The following is a 19,939-nucleotide window of genomic DNA, read 5'->3' as shown; positions in this document are numbered from 1 at the left end:
CTCTATCATGCATTCCTACAACTACAGTACCCACCTGCTGAAGTGAAGAAACAGATTGACAGAGCCAGAAGAGTACCCAGAAGTCACCTACTACAGGACAGGCCCAACAAAGAAAACAACAGAACGCCACTAGCCATCACCTTCAGCCCCCAACTAAAACCTCTCCAACGCATCATCAAGGATCTACAACCTATCCTGAAGGACGAGCCATCACTCTCACAGATCTTGGGAGACAGACCAGTCCTTGCTTACAGACAGTCCCCCAATCTGAAGCAAATACTTACCAGCAACCACACACCACACAACAGAACCACTAACCCAGGAACCTATCCTTGCAACAAAGCCCGTTGCCAACTCTGTCCACATATCTATTCAGGGGATACCATCATAGGGCCTAATCACATCAGCCACACTATCAGAGGCTCGTTCACCTGCGCATCTACCAATGTGATATATGCCATCATGTGCCAGCAATGCCCCTCTGCCATGTACATTGGCCAAACTGGACAGTCTCTACGTAAAAGAATGAATGGACACAAATCAGACGTCAAGAATTATAACATTCAAAAACCAGTTGGAGAACACTTCAATCTCTCTGGTCACTCGATCACAGACCTAAGAGTGGCTATACTTCAACAAAAAGCTTCAAAAACAGACTCCAACGAGAGACTGCTGAATTGGAATTAATTTGCAAAGTGGATACAATTAACTTAGGCTTGAATAGAGACTGGGAATGGATGAGTCATTACACAAAGTAAAACTATTTCCCCATGGTATTTCTCCCCCCCACCCCACCCCCCACTGTTCCTCTGATATTCTTAGGTTTCAGAGTAGCAGCCGTGTTAGTCTGTATTCGCAAAAAGAAAAGGAGTACTTGTGGCACCTTAGAGACTAACAAATTTATTAGAGCATAAGCTTTCGTGAGCTACAGCTCACTTCATCGGATGCATTTGGTGGAAAAAACAGAGGAGAGATTTATATACACACACACAGAGAACATGAAACAATGGGTTTATCATACACACTGTAAGGAGAGTGATCACTTAAGATAAGCCATCACCAACAGCAGGGGGGGGAAGGAGGAAAACCTTTCATGGTGACAAGCAGGTAGGCTAATTCCAGCAGTTAACAAGAATATCAGAGGAACAGTGGGGGGTGGGGTGGGAGGGAGAAATACCATGGGGAAATAGTTTTACTTTGTTTAATGACTCATCCATTCCCAGTCTCTATTCAAGCCTAAGTTAATTGTATCCAGTTTGCAAATTAATTCCAATTCAGCAGTCTCTCGTTGGAGTCTGTTTTTGAAGCTTTTTTGTTGAAGTATAGCCACTCTTAGGTCTGTGATCGAGTGACCAGAGAGATTGAAGTGTTCTCCAACTGGTTTTTGAATGTAATAATTCTTGACGTCTGATTTGTGTCCATTCATTCTTTTACGTAGAGACTGTCCAGTTTGGCCAATGTACATGGCAGAGGGGCATTGCTGGCACATGATGGCATATATCACATTGGTAGATGCGCAGGTGAACGAGCCTCTGATAGTGTGGCTGATGTGATTAGGCCCTATGATGGTATCCCCTGAATAGATATGTGGACAAATGCATCCGATGAATGCATCCGATGAAGTGAGCTGTAGCTCACGAAAGCTTATGCTCTAATAAATTTGTTAGTCTCTAAGGTGCCACAAGTACTCCTTTTCTTTTTGCCTACCTTGCTTGTCACCATGAAAGGTTTTCCTCCTTTCCCCCCCCTGCTGCTGGTGATGGCTTATCTTAAGTGATCACTCTCCTTACAGTGTGTATGATAAACCCATTGTTTCATGTTCTCTGTGTGTGTATATAAATCTCTCCTCTGTTTTTTCCACCAAATGCATCCGATGAAGTGAGCTGTAGCTCACGAAAGCTTATGCTCTAATAAATTTGTTAGTCTCTAAGGTGCCACAAGTACTCCTTTTCTTTTTCCCACTGTTCTGAGTACCTGGAGAATCTGTGGCCTCCCTTCCCGGAGGGAATTGACATACAAGCCAGAGCTGCAGAAGAGCTGGTCTCTCACCAACAGAAATGGGTCCAATAAAAGACAGAATCTCCCTCACCTTGTCTCTCACACCAACTTGTCCCTGGCCCACAGCGATACATAAACTTAATTCAAAAAGGTTAACCTGTATTCAGTAGGGTTTGTCCAGGAAAGTGTCACACCTGTGACAAATTATGAGGAACCTGGAAGAAAGGAAACAGTCCAGGGAGAAAGAAATATCTGGGAAGCCTGCAGAGAGGTCAGGGCAAGGAAGGCTCTCCTCTCTTCGCAACTGAGGACGAGCTGGGAGAAGGGGACCAACGTACTTCCTCCCAACAGAGGAGAGCTGCAGACTCCTGTTTTAAGGAGAGAGGTAACAACTGCCTGAATTAATCTGCTCCAGGAGGAGGGTGGGGGTTCCTGCCACAAGGAGAGACTGAGGGATAGCCCAGGCTTGGAACAGGGCTCATGGAGTGGGCTTCAGAACCACCCCAAAAGCCAGGAGAACCTCTGATTTATTAATGATGTTTGTTCTGGACTATTTGGCACCAGCTTTTATTAGTAATCTCTCCCGCTAGGGAGTATTATTGACTCAAGAGGCCTGAAGTGGAGTTATTGGGTTCCTCAGAAGGGAAACTGAGTCAAGGAATGCCACACTTAGCCAGAACTGGGTGATGCTGCAGGGCAGTCACACCCCAGGATAGTAACAAAAGGTGCAGAAGCATGAAAGAGTTAGTAGGAAACAAACAAATACTCATGACTAAGCTGCCAGTGTAATGGTGGTGCCCACAATTCACACTGCTTGCTTGTTGCTGTGATACTTTGTGGAAATCTCTCTGTCTAATTTCTGACTTTGGTGTGAAGTTATGAACTCGCTGTATGTACCTTTACCAGTATGGAACGTGCAGCCTTTTGGCGTCTCTGTTGTCATTTCAGCTCCATGTCGGAACAGGAGGGGGTAGGGGCAGCGGCCTAACACTAGGGGTCATTTAACTTAGGTGCTCAGCCATTGAAATGTGATCACTCTAGATGACAGACTGGCTCCAAACTAGGTTAGCTGGGGTGAGGTTGCCTGGCAGTGAAGACACCTATTGAGGGTGACAGGGGAGTCACCTGACAGAGGAGATTGGAAGGTTATAAAAAGGGAGGCACTGATCTAATTGGGAATCATTCTTTATCAGCTCAAGAAAGATGGGAGAGAAGCAATGCAATATGTTGGTGCTTAAGGTGTGAGCCCTGCCTACCTACCTGCATATAGATGGACCAGGTACTGAATTAGAGACCAGGGTTCTAGTCTCAGCACTGCCACTGACCTAACATGGGCAAGTCACTGTGCCTCTCTGTGTCTCAGTTTCCACTCCTAACTTTGTCTGTTTGGTTTCTTTATGCTCTGCAGATCAAGGATAGTCTGGTTATAGCACCTAGCACAACAGGGCCCTGAGCATTCTTGTGGCCTCTCATGCTACTATAATACTAACAATAAAATTGATTGTGAATTGAGACCCTTTTTATTGGTTAGCAGAGCTTTACCTATTGCCCTCAGCATGTGAGTCTGTTTGTTGGATTCAGAGTAGCAGCCGTGTTAGTCTGTATTCGCAAAAAGAAAAGGAGGACTTGTGGCACCTTAGAGTCTAACGAAATTATTTGAGCATAAGCTTTTGTGAGCTACAGCTCACTGCATCCGATGAAGTGAGCTGTAGCTCACGAAAGCTTATGCTCAAATAATTTTGTTAGTCTCTAAGGTGCCACAAGTCCTCCTTTTCTTTTTGTTTGTTGGATGTAAATGTTCAATAGCTGGTTTCGATGAGGAACTGTTCAGGAACTGTTCAGTTCCAGCTCTTTCTAATTGACGGTTAGTGACTGATTGCTAAGTTTCAAGGTATCATTTTTGCCCTCTGGTTAGGTACCTGAAACTGTCTTAGAGAAGTATCTGGGATAACATTTTAGGTGACTAACTATTTACAGTAAAAGTCTAAGAATCTTTCAAGATTTGCAAACATTTTCATAATGACCTGGTAGTTCTCCAAATAATCATGAATAAGATAACAGTAAGTCCTACTGAATGGCAGACAATACTGCAGAAATAATAGCATGCAATCATCTAATTAATTAAACTAAAGCAGACTCACTAGGGGCAGAGTTAAGGTTACATGGACATCGCCAGCTAGAACATTTGCAGGCTTTTGAGTGCAGAGCTGGGTAAAATATTTCAGGCAAAAACCTTTTATTCGACAAAAAATGCAGATTTGGGCTGACCAAAACGATTTATGAATTCTGGTTGATTTTGGTGAATTCTTGCTCAAAAATAAAGAAACTCGGAAAACTCAGAATGAGCTGTTTCCGAAAGAAGTGGAATTTCCCTCAGATTTATTTTAAAAATTCTTTAAAATGTTTTTTAAAAACTCCAAATGAAACAAAACAGTTCAGGTCATGTGATAGGTTTCATTTGATTCAAAATGATTTTTTTTTTTCGATTTGCTGAAAAAATTTTTTGGGGTCATCAAGTCCAAGTCCCTGCACTGAGGCAGGACCTAAGAAACCTAGACCAGCCCTAACAGGTGTTTATCCAACCTGTTATGTATTTTCCCACTACGGAATGCACGTATGGATGCTACACATACACACTCCTGTCTTTTTTGTGGATCTGAATTTTCTCAATCAGTTACACTCCAAACGTCTTTGTTCTGCTCCTTCCCTATGTGTTTACATATTTAATGCAAGTGGCCCTCCCTTTCTGGTCCTTTCTGTATGAAAACTGATGCTTAGACTAAATAAATACCTACAAGATGATGTTTTTTCTCTCTCATTCTTTTCCTCTGGCAGGGAAGGGGTTAAATCGGGGGGCTCTTTGAAGTTGGTGGGGAGGAAGGAAGCTGTAGGAATGTTCCATTTGCCCTGAAAGGGCAGGGGGCTTGGGGGAGAGCTGTTCTATAACATGGTTGTACAAACGAGCCATAAAAATAATCACCAGACTCACAAGGATAAATCACTAGACATGAGTGTCCATAAATGTGAACTGAAATTGTGTGTGTCTTGGGGGGGGGGTTAATAGATTCCTCTCCTCTTCATCCCCCCCCAGTAGAGATGGTTCAGTCACCTGTTACAGGTGAGACATACCTGGATGGTGACTGCCATGGTAACTGCTCATCATGGGGGAGAGGTTTGGCCCTATTAACCCTTAGAATGCTGGTTTGCCCCCAGGCATTTCACACCTTGGGGACCAGCCAACTCCTGAGGGTTTGGGAACAGGCCACCAGAGGGCGCTGTGCTGGGGTGCTGGCTTCTGGCCACTGGGAGCACCCGGTCCCTACCTATCTTCCCCCCTCCCGCTCCATCCATCGCTCTCCTGCACCCGCATCCTCCAGGCTGTCCCCCTCCCATTGCAGAGGACAGACGGGAGGAAAAGGAAACCGGCCAATGCCACGTTGCTCCCCTCCTGCCCTGAGCGTGGCTGGCAGCAGCTCGTCCCTGCCCCCTATAGGGGAGGTACAGGGGGTAGTTTGCCTGTGTGGGCAGGACAGACAGGGCTTGGGATGCTGGGACTGCAAAGGGGAGACAGCCGGGGGAGGGAGGGGGAACAGAGCTGGGGGTGGGGGATGGGGGTGGAGCTGCTATGGGGCTATATAAGGATGAAGGGGGGAGGAGGATTGAGTGGGGGAAGGAGGGGTCAGAAGAGGAGGGAGAAGGGACCAGTGTGTTGTGGTAGGGTGGTAATGGAGGTAGCACAAGGATATTACTCAATGGCTAATGCAAAGCATGGCCCAGTGGCTAGGACACTAGCCAGTGACTCTGGGTCCAGTGCCCAGCTCTACCAGACACTCCCTGTGTGACCCTGGGCAACCCACTGAGTTGATTGATGCCTCAGTTTCCCCACCTGTGGTACCAAGGAGCTATCAGCACTGCCCTGCCTCACGGGGAGCGGGGTGGTTAGGGTAACTGTTTAGAGACTGGGAAGAGCTCTGGTCCTAGAGTGACGGGTGGTCAGGCAAGTAGCTGAGACAGAATGTGAAGGTGGGTGTTTAGAAGCTAGTTCCCTCCTCCCCCAAAGTGATCCACAAGATGGCAACGTCTGCAAGAGGCAGGCCTGTTGGGAGAAATTTGTGGCCTGGTACAGGCCCTACCCCCTCTCATTTAACCATATTTACACAGACATTAGAGAAGTTTGGGGTGTGGGGGCTGAGCTTGAGTCCCCCCTTTTCCTCCTGTCTCATCTGCCCTGGAGAGAGACTGCTCTAGGGTTGGCCATGGTCCTAGCCTAAGGCAAAGTGGTGTACTGGTCTAGGCTGTCCTGACGACTTGCCATGTGGACAAGGCGCTTCCTCTCTCAGGCATAATGACAATCAGCTTGGATTAGAGAACCTGGCGCATTAAGTAGTGGTCATGCAGCACTTTGAAAACCACAACACTAGAGATGGGCCGGGCCTAATCCAAACTCAGGAGCTTCTAGAGGCAAACTTCCAGCTCAGTATGATGTCCCAGGTCTTGAACCCAGGCCTGGGTGTCCCTAGACAGCTACGGCTGCATCCTGGCTCCGCCACCCAGTGTCTGCTGAAACCTGGAGTGCCCACAGGATAGTAGGACTATAGCCTCAGCCGAGACTCCACCCACGGGAGCCCTGATTGGAGGATTGCCTGACTCCACTGATTGGTCCAACCACACTATTTAAGCCAGAAGGAAGCACAGGAAGTTTGTCTGAGCAGCTGAATGATTTCTTGTTGTGGCTGCACCCAACCTGCTTCCTGCCCCACACCTGGCTCCTGCCTTCTCTCTTGTTTCCACCCCGCTCCTGCTCCATGTTCAGTTCTTGCCTCTCCTCCAGTTACCAGGCCTGCCTCTGACCCCGGCCTCCAACTTCTGACCTTGATTGTCTTGACCTTTGGTTCTGCCATTTGGTATCTGACCTTGGCTCTGACTCTGGTCACCTGGTAGTTGCTTCTGATGGGTTTCAGAGTAGCAGCTGTGTTAGTCTGTATTCGCAAAAAAGAAAAGGAGTACTTGTGACACCTTAGAGACTAACTGTAGCTCACGGAAGCTTATGCTCAAATAAATTTGTTAGTTTCTAAGGTGCCACAAGTCCTCCTTTTCTTTTTTGCTTCTGATGCTGACCCTTGGCTTCGTTCCCCAGCCTGGATGCCTGCTCTACCCACTAGACCTGATTGCTGATCTGACTCCTGGGCCAGGTCACTTACAGCCTGGTCCATAACAGTCGGTCCCATCCCAGCAACTCACCCACATTGGACTATGGCAGCAGGGCTAAAACCTTACAAAAACGGCCACTGGGTTTTTAATGACCCAAAGGGACCTTGGTTTTATGTGTCATCTTCCTCATTTAGTTTAGAAAAATGAGGCACAGGTGGTAAAAGTGAGACATCCTGCCCTTGGAGAAGTAATGTAATTGGCTTTAATTGAGTTCCTCTGGATTTATGCTGGTGTGAATGAGAGGAGAATCAGACACTAGGACTGACATAGCTGAAAGAGGCTGGATCAGAAAGGTTTGTGAAGTCCTTCCACAACCTCCCGTGTCTTGATAAGTCACAGCGCCAGCCCCCATTACAGACACACTCAGCCTGGGCCCCTGATCAGAGCTCAGGGTATTAGGGTCATGATTAGAAGACCAAATGCAGCCTTGTGTACATAAGTGTCAGACTTCTCCAAGAGCACCCAGCAGCTCCCACTTTGGCCCATTTCATTTGGGTGCTGCTGAGCTCTGTGGAAATCAGACCCTCCAGCCTTCTTTTGTGAACAGCTGGGCTCCCGGATGCTCACCTCGCTTTCTTCTTTCCCTACAGAGAGGCCCCTTCTGAGTTGTCTTTTCCTCCTAGGACTCTCTGGGAATGTCTAGGAGAAGCTACCAGTTTGGTGTTAGGATGGTGATCTTGGGACTATGTTGGCTGCTCACATGCCTCATCCTTACAAGTAAAGTAAGTGTGTGTGTGTAGCTGGTTGAGAATTTTCCATTGGAATGAAGAAACAATTTCTGCAAAATGGAAACTTTTTGTGGGAATTCTTTAATTTTGTTAAAAGAAAAGGAGGACTTGTGGCACCTTAGAGACTAACAAATTTATTTGAACATAAGCTTTCGTGAGCTACAGCTCACTTCATCGGATGCATTCAGTGGAAAATACAGTGGGGGGATTTATATACACAGAGAACATGAAACAATGGGTGTTACCATACACACTGTAACGAGAGTGATCAGGTAAGGTGAGCTATTACCAGCAGGAGAACGGGGGGGGGGATGGACCTTTTGTGGTGATAATCAAGGTGGGCCATTTCCAGCAGTGGACAAGAACGTCTGAGGAATAGTGGGGGGGAATAAACATGGGGAAATAGTTTTACTTTGTGTAATGACCCATCCACTCCCAGTCTCTATTCAAGCCTAAATTAATTGTATCCAGTTTGCAAATTAATTCCAATTCAGCAATCTCTCCTTGGAGTCTGTTTTTGAAGTTTTTTTGTTGAAGAATTGCCACTTTAAGGTCTGTAACTGAGTGACCAAAGAGATTGAAGTGTTCTCCGACAAAATTGAAGGAAAAAAATTCTGGTTATTTTGACCCAAATCAATATTTTGTTCTGTTGAATTGACCCAAAATGTTTAATTTCAAATCAGTTCAACAAACTGTTAAAATAGCATTTCCCTGTCAGTCTGTTGTCTCATGGGAGTTGTAGTTTGGCCCTCCATTCTTGCCTCTGAGCCTGGCTCCCTGGAAGACTACATGTCCCATTAAGCAATACAGGCTCCCATCTTACCAAGCTGAGCGGTGCAGCATGGGAGTCACATGACCCTCAGTACATTATGGGAGAGGGAGCCTGGCCCAGCCCATAGGCATCCAGCTCCCAAATTACAGCTTCGATGAGTCAATGTGCCTCAATGGGAGAATTCAGATTAATATTGAACTGACTTGAAACAAAGCATTTTGGGTCAGTTTAACCAATCGAAATGAAACATTGCCATTCAAGAATGTCTGATGTTCTCAGTCAACAATGCTGAAACTAAATCCTTCAATGCTTCCAAACTGAAATATTCCAGGATTTCCATTCTGCAAAATAACTTTCAAATTTTGGCTTTTCATCTTGATGTGGGATGGAAAATGAATGTTGAAATATTGTCGTTTCCCAGCGAATGGAAACTCCCAGTTTCACTCAATCTGTAGATAGGTGGAGGAATGTGTATGGGGATAGAGAGGCGTGCATGGGGATGGATATATATATATATAATATCGATCTGCATGAAATCAGACTCAGAAATCAAACTCACGTTAAAGAACTCAGCTCCAACAGTTTCCTAACCTCTCTCTTTCTTTCTGTGTTTCTAGATGCACACACCACTAAATCCCAGGCAATCCAGCTGACTGGGATGGTGGGAGGGTCGGTAGTTTTCCCTTTCAAAGTTCCCCCGTGGGTGCCCATGGAGACCATCGTCTGGACCATCATCTGGAATTCAGTCACAACCCTCACCACATTTACCCCCAGGAAAGGGAAACTAGCTGTAGTTAAAGTGCTGGATAAACGCTACATAGGGAGGTTGAGGGTCTTGGACCATACCTATTCTCTGGTGATTAGCAACCTGAGCATGCTGGACAGGGGCATATACAGAGCGTAAATAAACACTGAGTTCACCACCACCGTGACAGAATACCTGCTGCGTGTATACAGTGAGTGTGGGGGTGGGCTTGGGGGGTAGTTTGCACCAGCTGACGGTTGAGCTATTGGTCCATGGAGTTGTTCCTGCTTTTCAAAGGTGCTGAAATCCTGTGGCTCCCCTGGATTTCAAGAGGAGATGCAGCTGCTGAGCATCTCTGGAAATCAGACCAGAGCGAGGGAGAGGAAAATCAAACTCCCGTTTCTTTAAATTCAAGTGTTTGTTTCAAGAATTTTCTTTAAACAAAGACCCCTCAGGCCAGTTTCCTCCAAGGGTCAACAGGGAGCTAGTCAGTTCCTTTGAAGCTCTTTAATGAGTGCATGGCATTCCAGTGCTCAGTTTTAATGAGTGGCTCATGCTAATTTCTTGTCTTCTGCAGCTCAAATGTGGATATAACAGCCCTGTGGGTAGATGTTTATTTCAACATAAATATATATTTTTAGAGAAATTTCCCATAAAAATATTTGTAACATAACATCTAGCCCCTTAGACACGTCCACATGTAACCCTTGTCATCCTGAAAGAGCTTGGCAAATTATGGGCCTACCCCTTCTATTGAAATCAAGGGCAAAAATCACATGGCAGCAGAATCACAAAGGCCCAGTGAAGAACCTTGCTCTGATATAGGGCTTTTCATTCATATGCCTCAAAGTACATTATAATGGTGGTCAGTATTGTTAGGCTTCGGGTCACTGCCCACAGAAAAACCAACCCACTTGGGGCATGGTTACATGCTGCATATGTGGGTCTCCACTGCGTGGACCTTTGAATCTCAGAGCAAACTTTCCTGGCCTTGGGGAGGCTGAGTGAAAATTTTCTGCGCAAACTGTTTTTTTGAGGGAAAACTGGGTTGTTGAATAAATGGATTTTATTTGCCTAAAGTATCTGTTGGAAAAGTCACCACCCAAAAACTGAACATTTTTTGGTTTTCACCTGAAAACAAAGTACTTTGATTTGGCTGTCCTGCCATGGTGCCTCATGGGAGCTGTAGTTTGATGGCCTCACTGCCTTGTTCTCCTCAACAGGCTAGGTTCCCTGGCCAGACTCGTCTCCCATGATGCACCACCAACTTGCAGGGCCTCCCTTCACTGAGGTGAGACCATGATGCATCATGGGAAATGTAGTCTTACCGGGAAGCCTGGCCTGTAGAGGAGAATGGGGACAGGAGGCACCTGAACTACAACTCCCATGAGGCACCACAGCTATATTTCAGTTTTCAATTTTTATCAAAAACTTAGAATATTCCATGTGGACCACCCCGCCCCATGTGTATGCTATGTAAAGAGATGAGAGGGCTGGAAACCTGTGGAAATGACCTGGGATTGCACAGAGGGGATCAAAGCTACGTGCAGTGCAGGGAATCCTCACTGGTCCCTTTCCCGTTTCGTATTCCCTCCGACATGCAGAGAAAATCCCCATCCCAGATATTGCCATTGCCATCCTGAATGGAACCTTGCAACCTCCTGCTAAACTGCTCTGTCGCCGAGGAAGCTAAAAGTGCCACCTTCATCTGGATGTACACCCGCAGGAGGATGGGCCAGACCAAGGAAAACCCACCCTGCACATCTCGAGCCATCCAAGAGCTAAAGACATGGTCCACACCTGCCTGGCAAGGAACCCCGTTAGCCAGGGCTCAAAAACGATCTCCATAGAAGACTACTGCGGTAACTTACGATCTAAGCATCCCTAGGATAAACCTGAAAGGCATGGGGTCCTGGGGTCACTGCAGCCACGGCAGAGCTGCGTGAGTTACGATCCCACTGTGTGAAATTCACCTCTGTGCAGAGAGCCAGCCGCGTTCCTTGGCCCCACTTAATCCTAGATGCAGGCCCCATCCTTATAGGGCCATGGCAATGGCACAAGCCTTTAAAACCCTGACCTGTGGGCATGGGCCAGGGCTTCATTACAAAGTTTTGTTAGCACAGAGATGCTGGTCCATGCCCCTGAATGACGGAAGTGTGCCAGCCAAACTCCCCATGTAGGTGCAGCTGTACTGACAAACCAGTCCTCTTTGCTGATCTAGCTTGTGTCATTCAGGGAGGAGGCTTAACAATACTAACAAAAGATCTCCTTGTGCTGGTATAAACTGTCCTCAATAGGTGGCTCTGCTGGACTAGTTATACCAGTAGAGCTGTCTCAGCAAATCTTTTCAAGTGGAGTCTTTCTCGCCTGCAGAGAGAGAGAGGTGGTCTGCTTCTCCATTGTCCTGCCCCTTGCCCTGTCACTGACATCAGTGGAGCATCTGGCCTCAGGAGGTCCCAAATATCCCTTTCTCATTTGGTAGCATTTTATACCCCTGGTGTAAATGCCTGCACCAGATTGTGAGCTGTTTGGGGCAGAGACTCTCTTCTTGTTTGGTGTTTGTACAGCGCCTTGCACCACGGGGTCCTGGGCGTTATCGCAAAGCAAAGAACATGTAATATTCAGAGCAATAGGGAATGGGGATAGGCAGGAGCGAATAGCTGCTTTCGTAGGCAGAAAATAACCCCAGAAACTTAGAGCTGCTCATTGCAGAGGCAAATGTTCATTGTGTGTTTGTCTGTTTCAACAGAAAGTGGCTCACCAGCGCCCATTTTCCAAGCGCTGAAGGCAATGTGCTTCTTACTGTTCTTTGGATTCTTCTTCAGCATGACCAATATTGTAAAATAAGAACCACACGCTGCCTTTGAATGCAGACCGGAGTGACGGGAACACATGCAAAGGAAAGATTTGTCCCTCCGGGGGATACAGAAGATCTCACGCCAACTGCATCCAAATGCCACCAACCTTTGCTGTAAGTTACCTTCTAACGCAAAGAGCTGCCGCTGCAGAACTTATTACTGTGGCTTTTAAAAAAGCTACTATAGATTCAAAGCAGCAAGAGAAGATGCTGAGCATTTCACATCTGCAGGCAGAAGGTGATAATCTCCTAATATCTCCTCCTTATGGACATGAAGCATCACACCTGAGATCCAGCCAATAGTGTGATTGTGTGGACTCCTGTTTACCAATAAAATGCACTTCTCAGTCACGCCTGAAGTTACTGATCTGCTCATAAAGATGTGGGGCTTTTTTTTCAGTTATGCCAAGGCTCTGGGTGTCGCTGTAATTTATGCTTGGAGTGGCGTAAAGGGGCCTTAGTGTAAATGAGAATCTATCCCCCCAAGATCTTCAGCTAATAAAGACCTCTCTGCAAATCAATGGGCCTGATCCTCCCACAGCTTGCACCCCATGGGCTTGATTCACAATTGTATTATTGATGCCAATGGTTGGTGACCGCTGTGGTGTGGTGCAATCTGGTGGGCAGGAAACCCCTCCCCCTTTAACTGCCAGCTTCCTCTCTCGCTCATTTCTGCATTTGATTTCTCAATGCATTTATCTGGGCAGGAGGGGGAAGAAAGCCAATTAGATGGGGGCAGTGGTGTTGCCAATCCCCCACATTCAGAAATCATGAGCCAGGCCATCCAGAACTCCTGCTTTGCGAATCACAAGGGTTTGTTGTTGTTTTTTAATACTCAGTGTTTGTGTCGGGGGGGGGGGGGCGAGGGCGGGTTCTTTGCCTTCTGTGTTTTTCAGCTTTAGGGCTCTTGCTTTCAAACCTTCCTCTGCAACCACGGGGGGCTAGATCCTTTTTTTTTTTTTTTTTTGATAAAAGCCGAGATTCTCAGGAAGCTACCTTCATCCAGGAGCTGGGCATGCAGAAAAACAAGACAAAATCGGGAGAGTTGGTAGCACTGGCAGCAGCTTCCCTGATGCCCAAATAGTTAATGAGGGGAGTGGAGAGACCAGAGGAAGGACCTTCCTAAGTGGAGAAGAAGGGGAATCCTTTATCTTGGCTTTTACACTCTGGACTGCCATGTGGAATAGCCCTGGGAAACTTTCTTACCTGGCTTTCTCAGAAGCTCAACTTGGGCTCAAGAGGACAATGAAGTTTCACCCTGGGGCGTGTGGTTTCCTGGTTCTCAACTCAAGTTGCCCATCCCCACTCCTGGAGGTACATAGTGAAAAGAACATCAGCACTGAACGGCTCAATGCTGAGGGTACATCCATACAGCGAACGCTGTGCACGGGTTAGCTGGAACCAGCTAGCGTGGGTTATGATAGCAGTGAAGACAGAGCAGGTCAGGAAGCAGTGTATGTGCCCAGGATCCATGCTGGGCTGGCACTACCCATGCCAAAGCTGGCACTGTGCTCACTTCACAGCTATTGTGCCCCATGCTGGCTGGATTCAAATGAATCACAATGGCAAGGTCCATATCGGACGTCATAGAGTCTCTGTTCTGTCTCTCTTTTGAGAGTCAAAACTGCATAAAAACCTCATCCTGTAGTGCTGTCATGGTGCCGTTATGATGATTAATCATCTCTGCTGTGGTAGCACCTAGGAGCCAAGACCCCAAGATGTCAGGTGCTGTACGAACACAGAACAAAAAGCCAGTCCATGCCCCCAAGTGCTTACAACAATGTGTTACGGACACAAGGCGGGCGAGGTCATATCTTTAATTGGACCAACTTCAGTGGTGCAAGGTGCAAGCTTTCAAGCTACACACAGCTCTTCTTGGGTCTGGGAAAGGTGCTTGGAGTATCACTGCTATCTACAAGAAGAAAAGGAGTACTTGTGGCACCTTAGAGACTAACAAATTTATTAGAGCATAAGCTTTCGTGAGCTACAGCTCACTTCATCGGATGCATTTGGTGAAGTGAGCTGTAGCTCACGAAAGCTTATGCTCTAATAAATTTGTTAGTCTCTAAGGTGCCACAAGTACTCCTTTTCTTTTTGCGAATACAGACTAACGCGGCTGCTACTCTGAAACCTGCTACCTACAAGGTGGCACAGATTGTTTAGAGTAAGCAGTTAACACCTGTTCCAAGAGACCCTTTGAGGTGAAGTGGGCCATTAACCTCTGCAGCCACAGGACAAAGGGGGGTTAGTGGGCTGCAGATTGTTGTAAGAAACCATAACTCCAGTTTTAAGAGTAGCAGCCTTAGTCTGTATTCGCAAAAAGAAAAGGAGTACTTGTGGCACCTTAGAGATTAACAAATTTATTTGAGCATAAGCTTTCGTGAGCTACAGCTCACTTCATCGGATGCATCCCATAAATCTAAGGATGAGTGAGCACATATAATTATCTCTCCTTCCCCCCGACTCTCATGTGATCCCTCTGTAAAAAAAAGTGCCACCGTTTACAATACAGGGTTTACTGAGGGTCAGCCTGGCTGCTGATATAAACCAGTGTGGCTCCACAGACTTCAGTGGAGTGGTGCCAGCCTACTTCTGGCACACAGATTTCCAGGATCAGGCGTCACAGAGTTTCCTCAGCTGACTTTCTGAGTTTCTTTAGACTGACCCCCTACTTGGTAAGGCAACTCCCATCTTTTCATGTACTATGTATATATACCTGCTACTGTATTTTCCATTGGATGCATCTGAGAAAGTGGGTTCTAGCCCATGAAAGTTTATGCCCAAATCAATTTGTTAGTCTCTAAGGTGCCACAAGGACTTCCCGTTGTTTTTTCTTCAGCTGCAATTCCCCTCCCTGCTATCTCCACGGCTAAAATTCTCCTCTGAGGCACTGCTGGGCTAGCAGGGGTCAGTAGCAGCGCCTGACAAATGCAGCCCGCCCGTTGTGTGACATAGGAGTTTGTTGTTGTTTCCTTCTTGGTCTGATCAGGGGCTGCAAAATCTCTTTTTATAAATAGCTTTCTGCGGCAATGACTGGATTCCCTGAAGAGTGGGCTGGGCTACAGTTAGTAATGGCAAAAAGAAAAGGAGTACTTGTGGCACCTTAGAGACTAACAAATTTATTTATTATTTATTTATTAATAAATTTGTTAGTCTCTAAGGTGCCACAAGTACTCCTTTTTTTTTGTTTGCAAATACAGACTAACACGGCTGCTACTCTGAAACCAGTTAGTACTGGGAACGCCATCCTTTCCACTAACTTGGTTTGCCCTTTAGCCATTTTCTCTGACATCTCCCGCACAAATAGAAAGCTATGCTATCCCGGTGGTGATAGGCAATGTTGTTTCCGATTCCCCAGCTGCTTCAGAGGAAGGTGTAGGTGCCACTAGTGGACAGTTATGGAAATGCTTGACCCAGGCAAATATTCTTTCCTAATCTCTATCGTTAGTGGTGAGTTTATGCCCTGAAGCGTGAGGGTATATAGTCTTTCTAAAAGATTATCCAGCCTAATGTAAGGGTGGATAGTCTCTTTTTCCATATACATGTTTAATCTATTTATTAATCCTGTTAAACTCTTGGTTGCAATATCTTGTAGCAAGGAGTTCCACAGGTGAACTATGTAGTGCGTCAAAAAGCTTTTCCTTTCATCAGCTTTAAGTGAGTTGCCTTTCAGTTTAATGTAACACCCTTTGTCCTGGTAGTGTTTTCTACGTGTCTATCCTCTTCCCTTACACAGCATCTTTTTTTAAACTAGAAAGCCTCAAAGGGGAGTAACCCTCATCTGGTATAAATCGCTAACTCTCCATCAAGGTTTTTCAATCTCTTTCCCTAAGGAACTTTTTCTAAGCATTTTTGAAACTCCCTATATGTCTCCTAGATACTGTCTGAGACAGAGTGACCAGACCTTTACACACCAATCCGGAGACCATTGGTTTATATAATGGCATTTGCGTGCGTGTGTGTGAAATGCAATATTTTTAGTATGGCTGGTTGAAATGTTTGAGATGAAATGATTTCAAATTTACCTTGGTTAGGCGCTCAATCGTGAAGAGTGCGTGAAAGTTCATAAGGAATCACAATAACCTGTCCCAACAAATGTAGATGGGAGAAGTTACAAAAAAGAGAGAGACTGAATTAAGCCAAACGTAAAGACTGCCTGATATAACTCGAGGACTGTATTAAGATCATGCCTGAAAACAAGAAATATTCTGGGGCCAGAAATTATCGAACCAAAATTGGTGGCTTGGAGATTAGGCCTAACTGGTGGATAAAATAATGAGGGGACGGGATATGCCACTTGTCACTCCATTTTGGGGCCCTTAAAGAGACTTCAAGAGAAAAATTGACTACAGGAGTGAGCTTCACCACCATGGTTGCCATCTCCTGGGACCCTGGGCCTTCATCATCATGATCCTAAGATATGTGCTGACCAGAGAAGGACCAAGATGACATCACCACCACCACTAGCTCCGGCTGAATCCTGAACACCATCTGGGATGTGAGATGGTCTCCATTCCCCCCACCCTCTGCTGCCCCAAAAATATTTCCCTTTTCTTCCCCACATCATTTCTTCTGTTTTCTATCCCTCTCCTTTTTCCTTCTGTCTAATAAGAGTCGGCCAAGACTGCATATTTTACAACGCTGCTGTGAGCCTGTGACCACAAAGACAGGTTTCAGAGTAGCAGCCGTGTTAGTCTGTATTTGCAAAAAGAAAAGGAGGACTTGTGGCACCTTAGAGACTAACAAATTTATTTGAGCATAAGTTTTCGTGAGCTACAGCTCACTTCTAATAAATTTGTTAGTCTCTAAGGTGCCACAAGTACTCCTTTTCTTTTTGTGACCACAAAGAGGCAGCTCATGCAATGACCTAAACAGCCAAGTGTGCCAGGTGTCAGCCCATGTACTGTGTCGGTATTCAGCTGTGAGGTTACACGGGAGCCTCAACACCAAAGACAGAAGCTGCATTTTCTGTTCTTTCCTCCTCCCCCGGTTGTGTGCATTTGTCTTGTTTTGCCTTCTAGGAAATGGGATCAGCCTTGAACACCACCAGGAACAATGACAGCTCCAGCTCATCTCAACTAACTTCTCTTTTCCCCACAAAGATCAGGTGACAGCAGCTTTAATACCATCGGAGACCGTCAATGCAGGTTTTCCTCCGAAAAATGAAACTGGGAACAGGAACAAGAAACATTGATAAAATAAAAACTGTACTTAATATTTTAAATGTCAAATTCTTCCATATTTTTTCCTTCTTTCCCCTATCTTTAATAAAGCGTTAAAAGGAGGTTTAATGGGGTGTTTGCTATGGTACTAAGCAAGCTGAGATCTCTCTATACCAAACCCCAAACCTTGTTAAATGTTGTACAGTTTCAGGGTCTTAACACCTTTGACACTTTGGACCCATTTGGTCCATCTAAATGAATACAACAGCCCTGTTCTATGTTTGTATTGTACCCGGTGCTATGGGTCCTGGTCCATTAGTGGGATACCTAGGCACTGTATGATTATAATTAAGGTCCCACTTGAATTGCAGGAAGATTGTCAAATCATCGCAGTTGAATTGCGGACAAGATGTGGAAAAGGAATAATGGCCCTTTATTCATTGCAGTCATTTGGAAAAGCTGGAGAAGACCTATATGTTTAAGAAATATTTGCTGGAACAATATAAACACTCAAGTATTATCTTAGGCCTGCTCATTTTTTTGATAACCAGACATTTTGCTGCAACTAGATTAAAGCCATTAATGGGAGGGAGGACAGTGGGAGTCTGGGTGGCTGGTGGCCGGGGCTCCCGCTCTCAGCTGCCCGGCTGACAAAATTGCAGCAGAAGCTGAATATTGCGGGACCCACAATTTCCACAATATTGCAGATTCAACATGAACAGGCAGTACCCGGGAGCTTCCTCCCAACAGGTGACCAGGGAAAGGGCAGAATCTTCGGAGTGCCCGGGGGTTAGGGCATTAGCCTGGGGTTTCATAAGGCCAGAAGGAAGCATTAGCTCATCTAGCCAGGTTTCGTGTATATCACGGGCCATTACCTGACACCCAATCACACCTATACACAGACCAGTGATGCTGGACTAAAGCATTTCAGTCATCAAAAGGTGAACCCATTGGTTGCCAAAGGTAGCAAACAGTGCCCCTGTGCCAGAGATGGTGATTTCCTGCAATATCTTTGGGGGATCTTACTGCTTTAAATTAATGTATCAGTGTGGGCCAGGGATTGTCTGTAATCCCATAGCAGGGGAGAGGGACCAGCCCTCCAGGCTCAAAGAACAGTGTGTATGTGTGGAGGGTGTGTGTGTGAGGGGGTGATGAGGCAAATTCACTCAGGTTGTAACATCTCCAGGGAGGTCCCACCATTGGGAGCGGCTGCATATTCTGGTTCAAATTGGTTTCTCCAGAGACCAATGGGCAAAGGAAAGACTTTTGGATAAAGAGCCTGAGTTCAAAGTGACTCAGGGCCTGCTTTCAGATCCAGCATACCGAGAGGATTGTCTGTCCAAGGGGGTCCCCAATCCTTCCTGGGAAGGGTAGGAAAGACTTTGGCCTACAGAGGCCCTGTGAGACTGCGGGGTGACCCTGGTAAGCTTTTAGCAACCAGAGAGGAACTGTTATTGTTTTCTCTGTAATGCTTTTACTTTAAAAATAAAGGTGCTTGCTTATAAAGAGCTGTGCAGTAACTTGTGACTGCTGGAAATTCATCTGTTCCTAACCTCTGAGGAGAAAGCAGAGTGCAGACGCTGGCCTGGTTAACCAGTCTGTCTTGTGGGTAACCCAGTGTAGTCAGGAACTATGCAGCCTGGAAAGGAGGCTGGCAGTCAGGCAGGAGGGAGATGTGGGTCTTCACTTAAGAGCGGTAATGGCTGAGGAACCAGGTGTCTTTCTTGGACCACAGAAGTGGAATACAGGTGCAATTGCCCTGAACTGTGACAGCTGCTGATGCTTGAGGTCCCAGCCCTGGCAGGAAATTGATTAAATAAAATATGCCCAGATTATGCTAGGGTGTGAAAGTCGTCATTTTAATTCCCGCTCTGCTACAGATGCTCTTTGTGACCTTGGGCAAGTCACTTACCCACTGGGCCTCAGTTCTCAGCCTGTAAAATGAAGCTAATAGCAGGGCCCTGCTTCCCACAGGCATTGTGAGGCTATTTGCAGGTAAAACTAGTGTAGTGCTCAGAGAATATAGTACATACTCAGTCTGGTGAGTCCTTTACACAACTGCCACTTAGTGAATTCCTGCAGGCTGACTTTTCACATGTTGGTCCTGCACTGGCTTAAGTAAAGCTGAGGCGCTCAATCCTGGCTTGTGTTGCAATAGGAGGAGGAAAGGCCACAGCATCCCACCTAGAAAGAAGGCACAATGCTCCCATGGGTCCTGACCAGACTAATGTAAACCCTTAACTCTGACCTCTATTTGGGGCTTACCTTAAAGCTCCTTGTTTTAAAAGCTTGCAAGAAAATCTGGGTTTTCATTTCTTTAAAGGTAAGTTTCTAGCCTTGTGGTTACAGAGAAAATCTTGAAAACATGAATCGAGTGACTAGAAGCGCTGAAACAAAAGGCAAAGAAAAAGAACTGAATGGCGCTTGTTTTTGTTTTTACAAAAATCTCCTGCTTTATAAGCCAGT

General features: G+C 46.0%; 1 long non-coding RNA gene across 1 annotated transcript; it reads left to right on the top strand.

The window, feature by feature from the left end:
* The first annotated feature begins 1,956 nt into the window (after window positions 1-1,956).
* Window positions 1,957-18,849, top strand: LOC122457413. Its single transcript, XR_006276949.1, has 6 exons — window positions 1,957-2,383; window positions 7,833-7,926; window positions 9,327-9,665; window positions 11,059-11,316; window positions 12,204-13,124; window positions 17,845-18,849. It is a non-coding gene; the product is annotated as an uncharacterized LOC122457413 (long non-coding RNA).
* Window positions 18,850-19,939: the final 1,090 nt, after the last annotated feature.

The sequence above is a fragment of the Dermochelys coriacea genome, chromosome 24, assembly GCF_009764565.3.
Source record: "Dermochelys coriacea isolate rDerCor1 chromosome 24, rDerCor1.pri.v4, whole genome shotgun sequence".
Lineage (NCBI taxonomy): Eukaryota > Metazoa > Chordata > Testudines > Dermochelyidae > Dermochelys > Dermochelys coriacea.
This window is presented reverse-complemented; position numbering and strand designations above follow the sequence as displayed.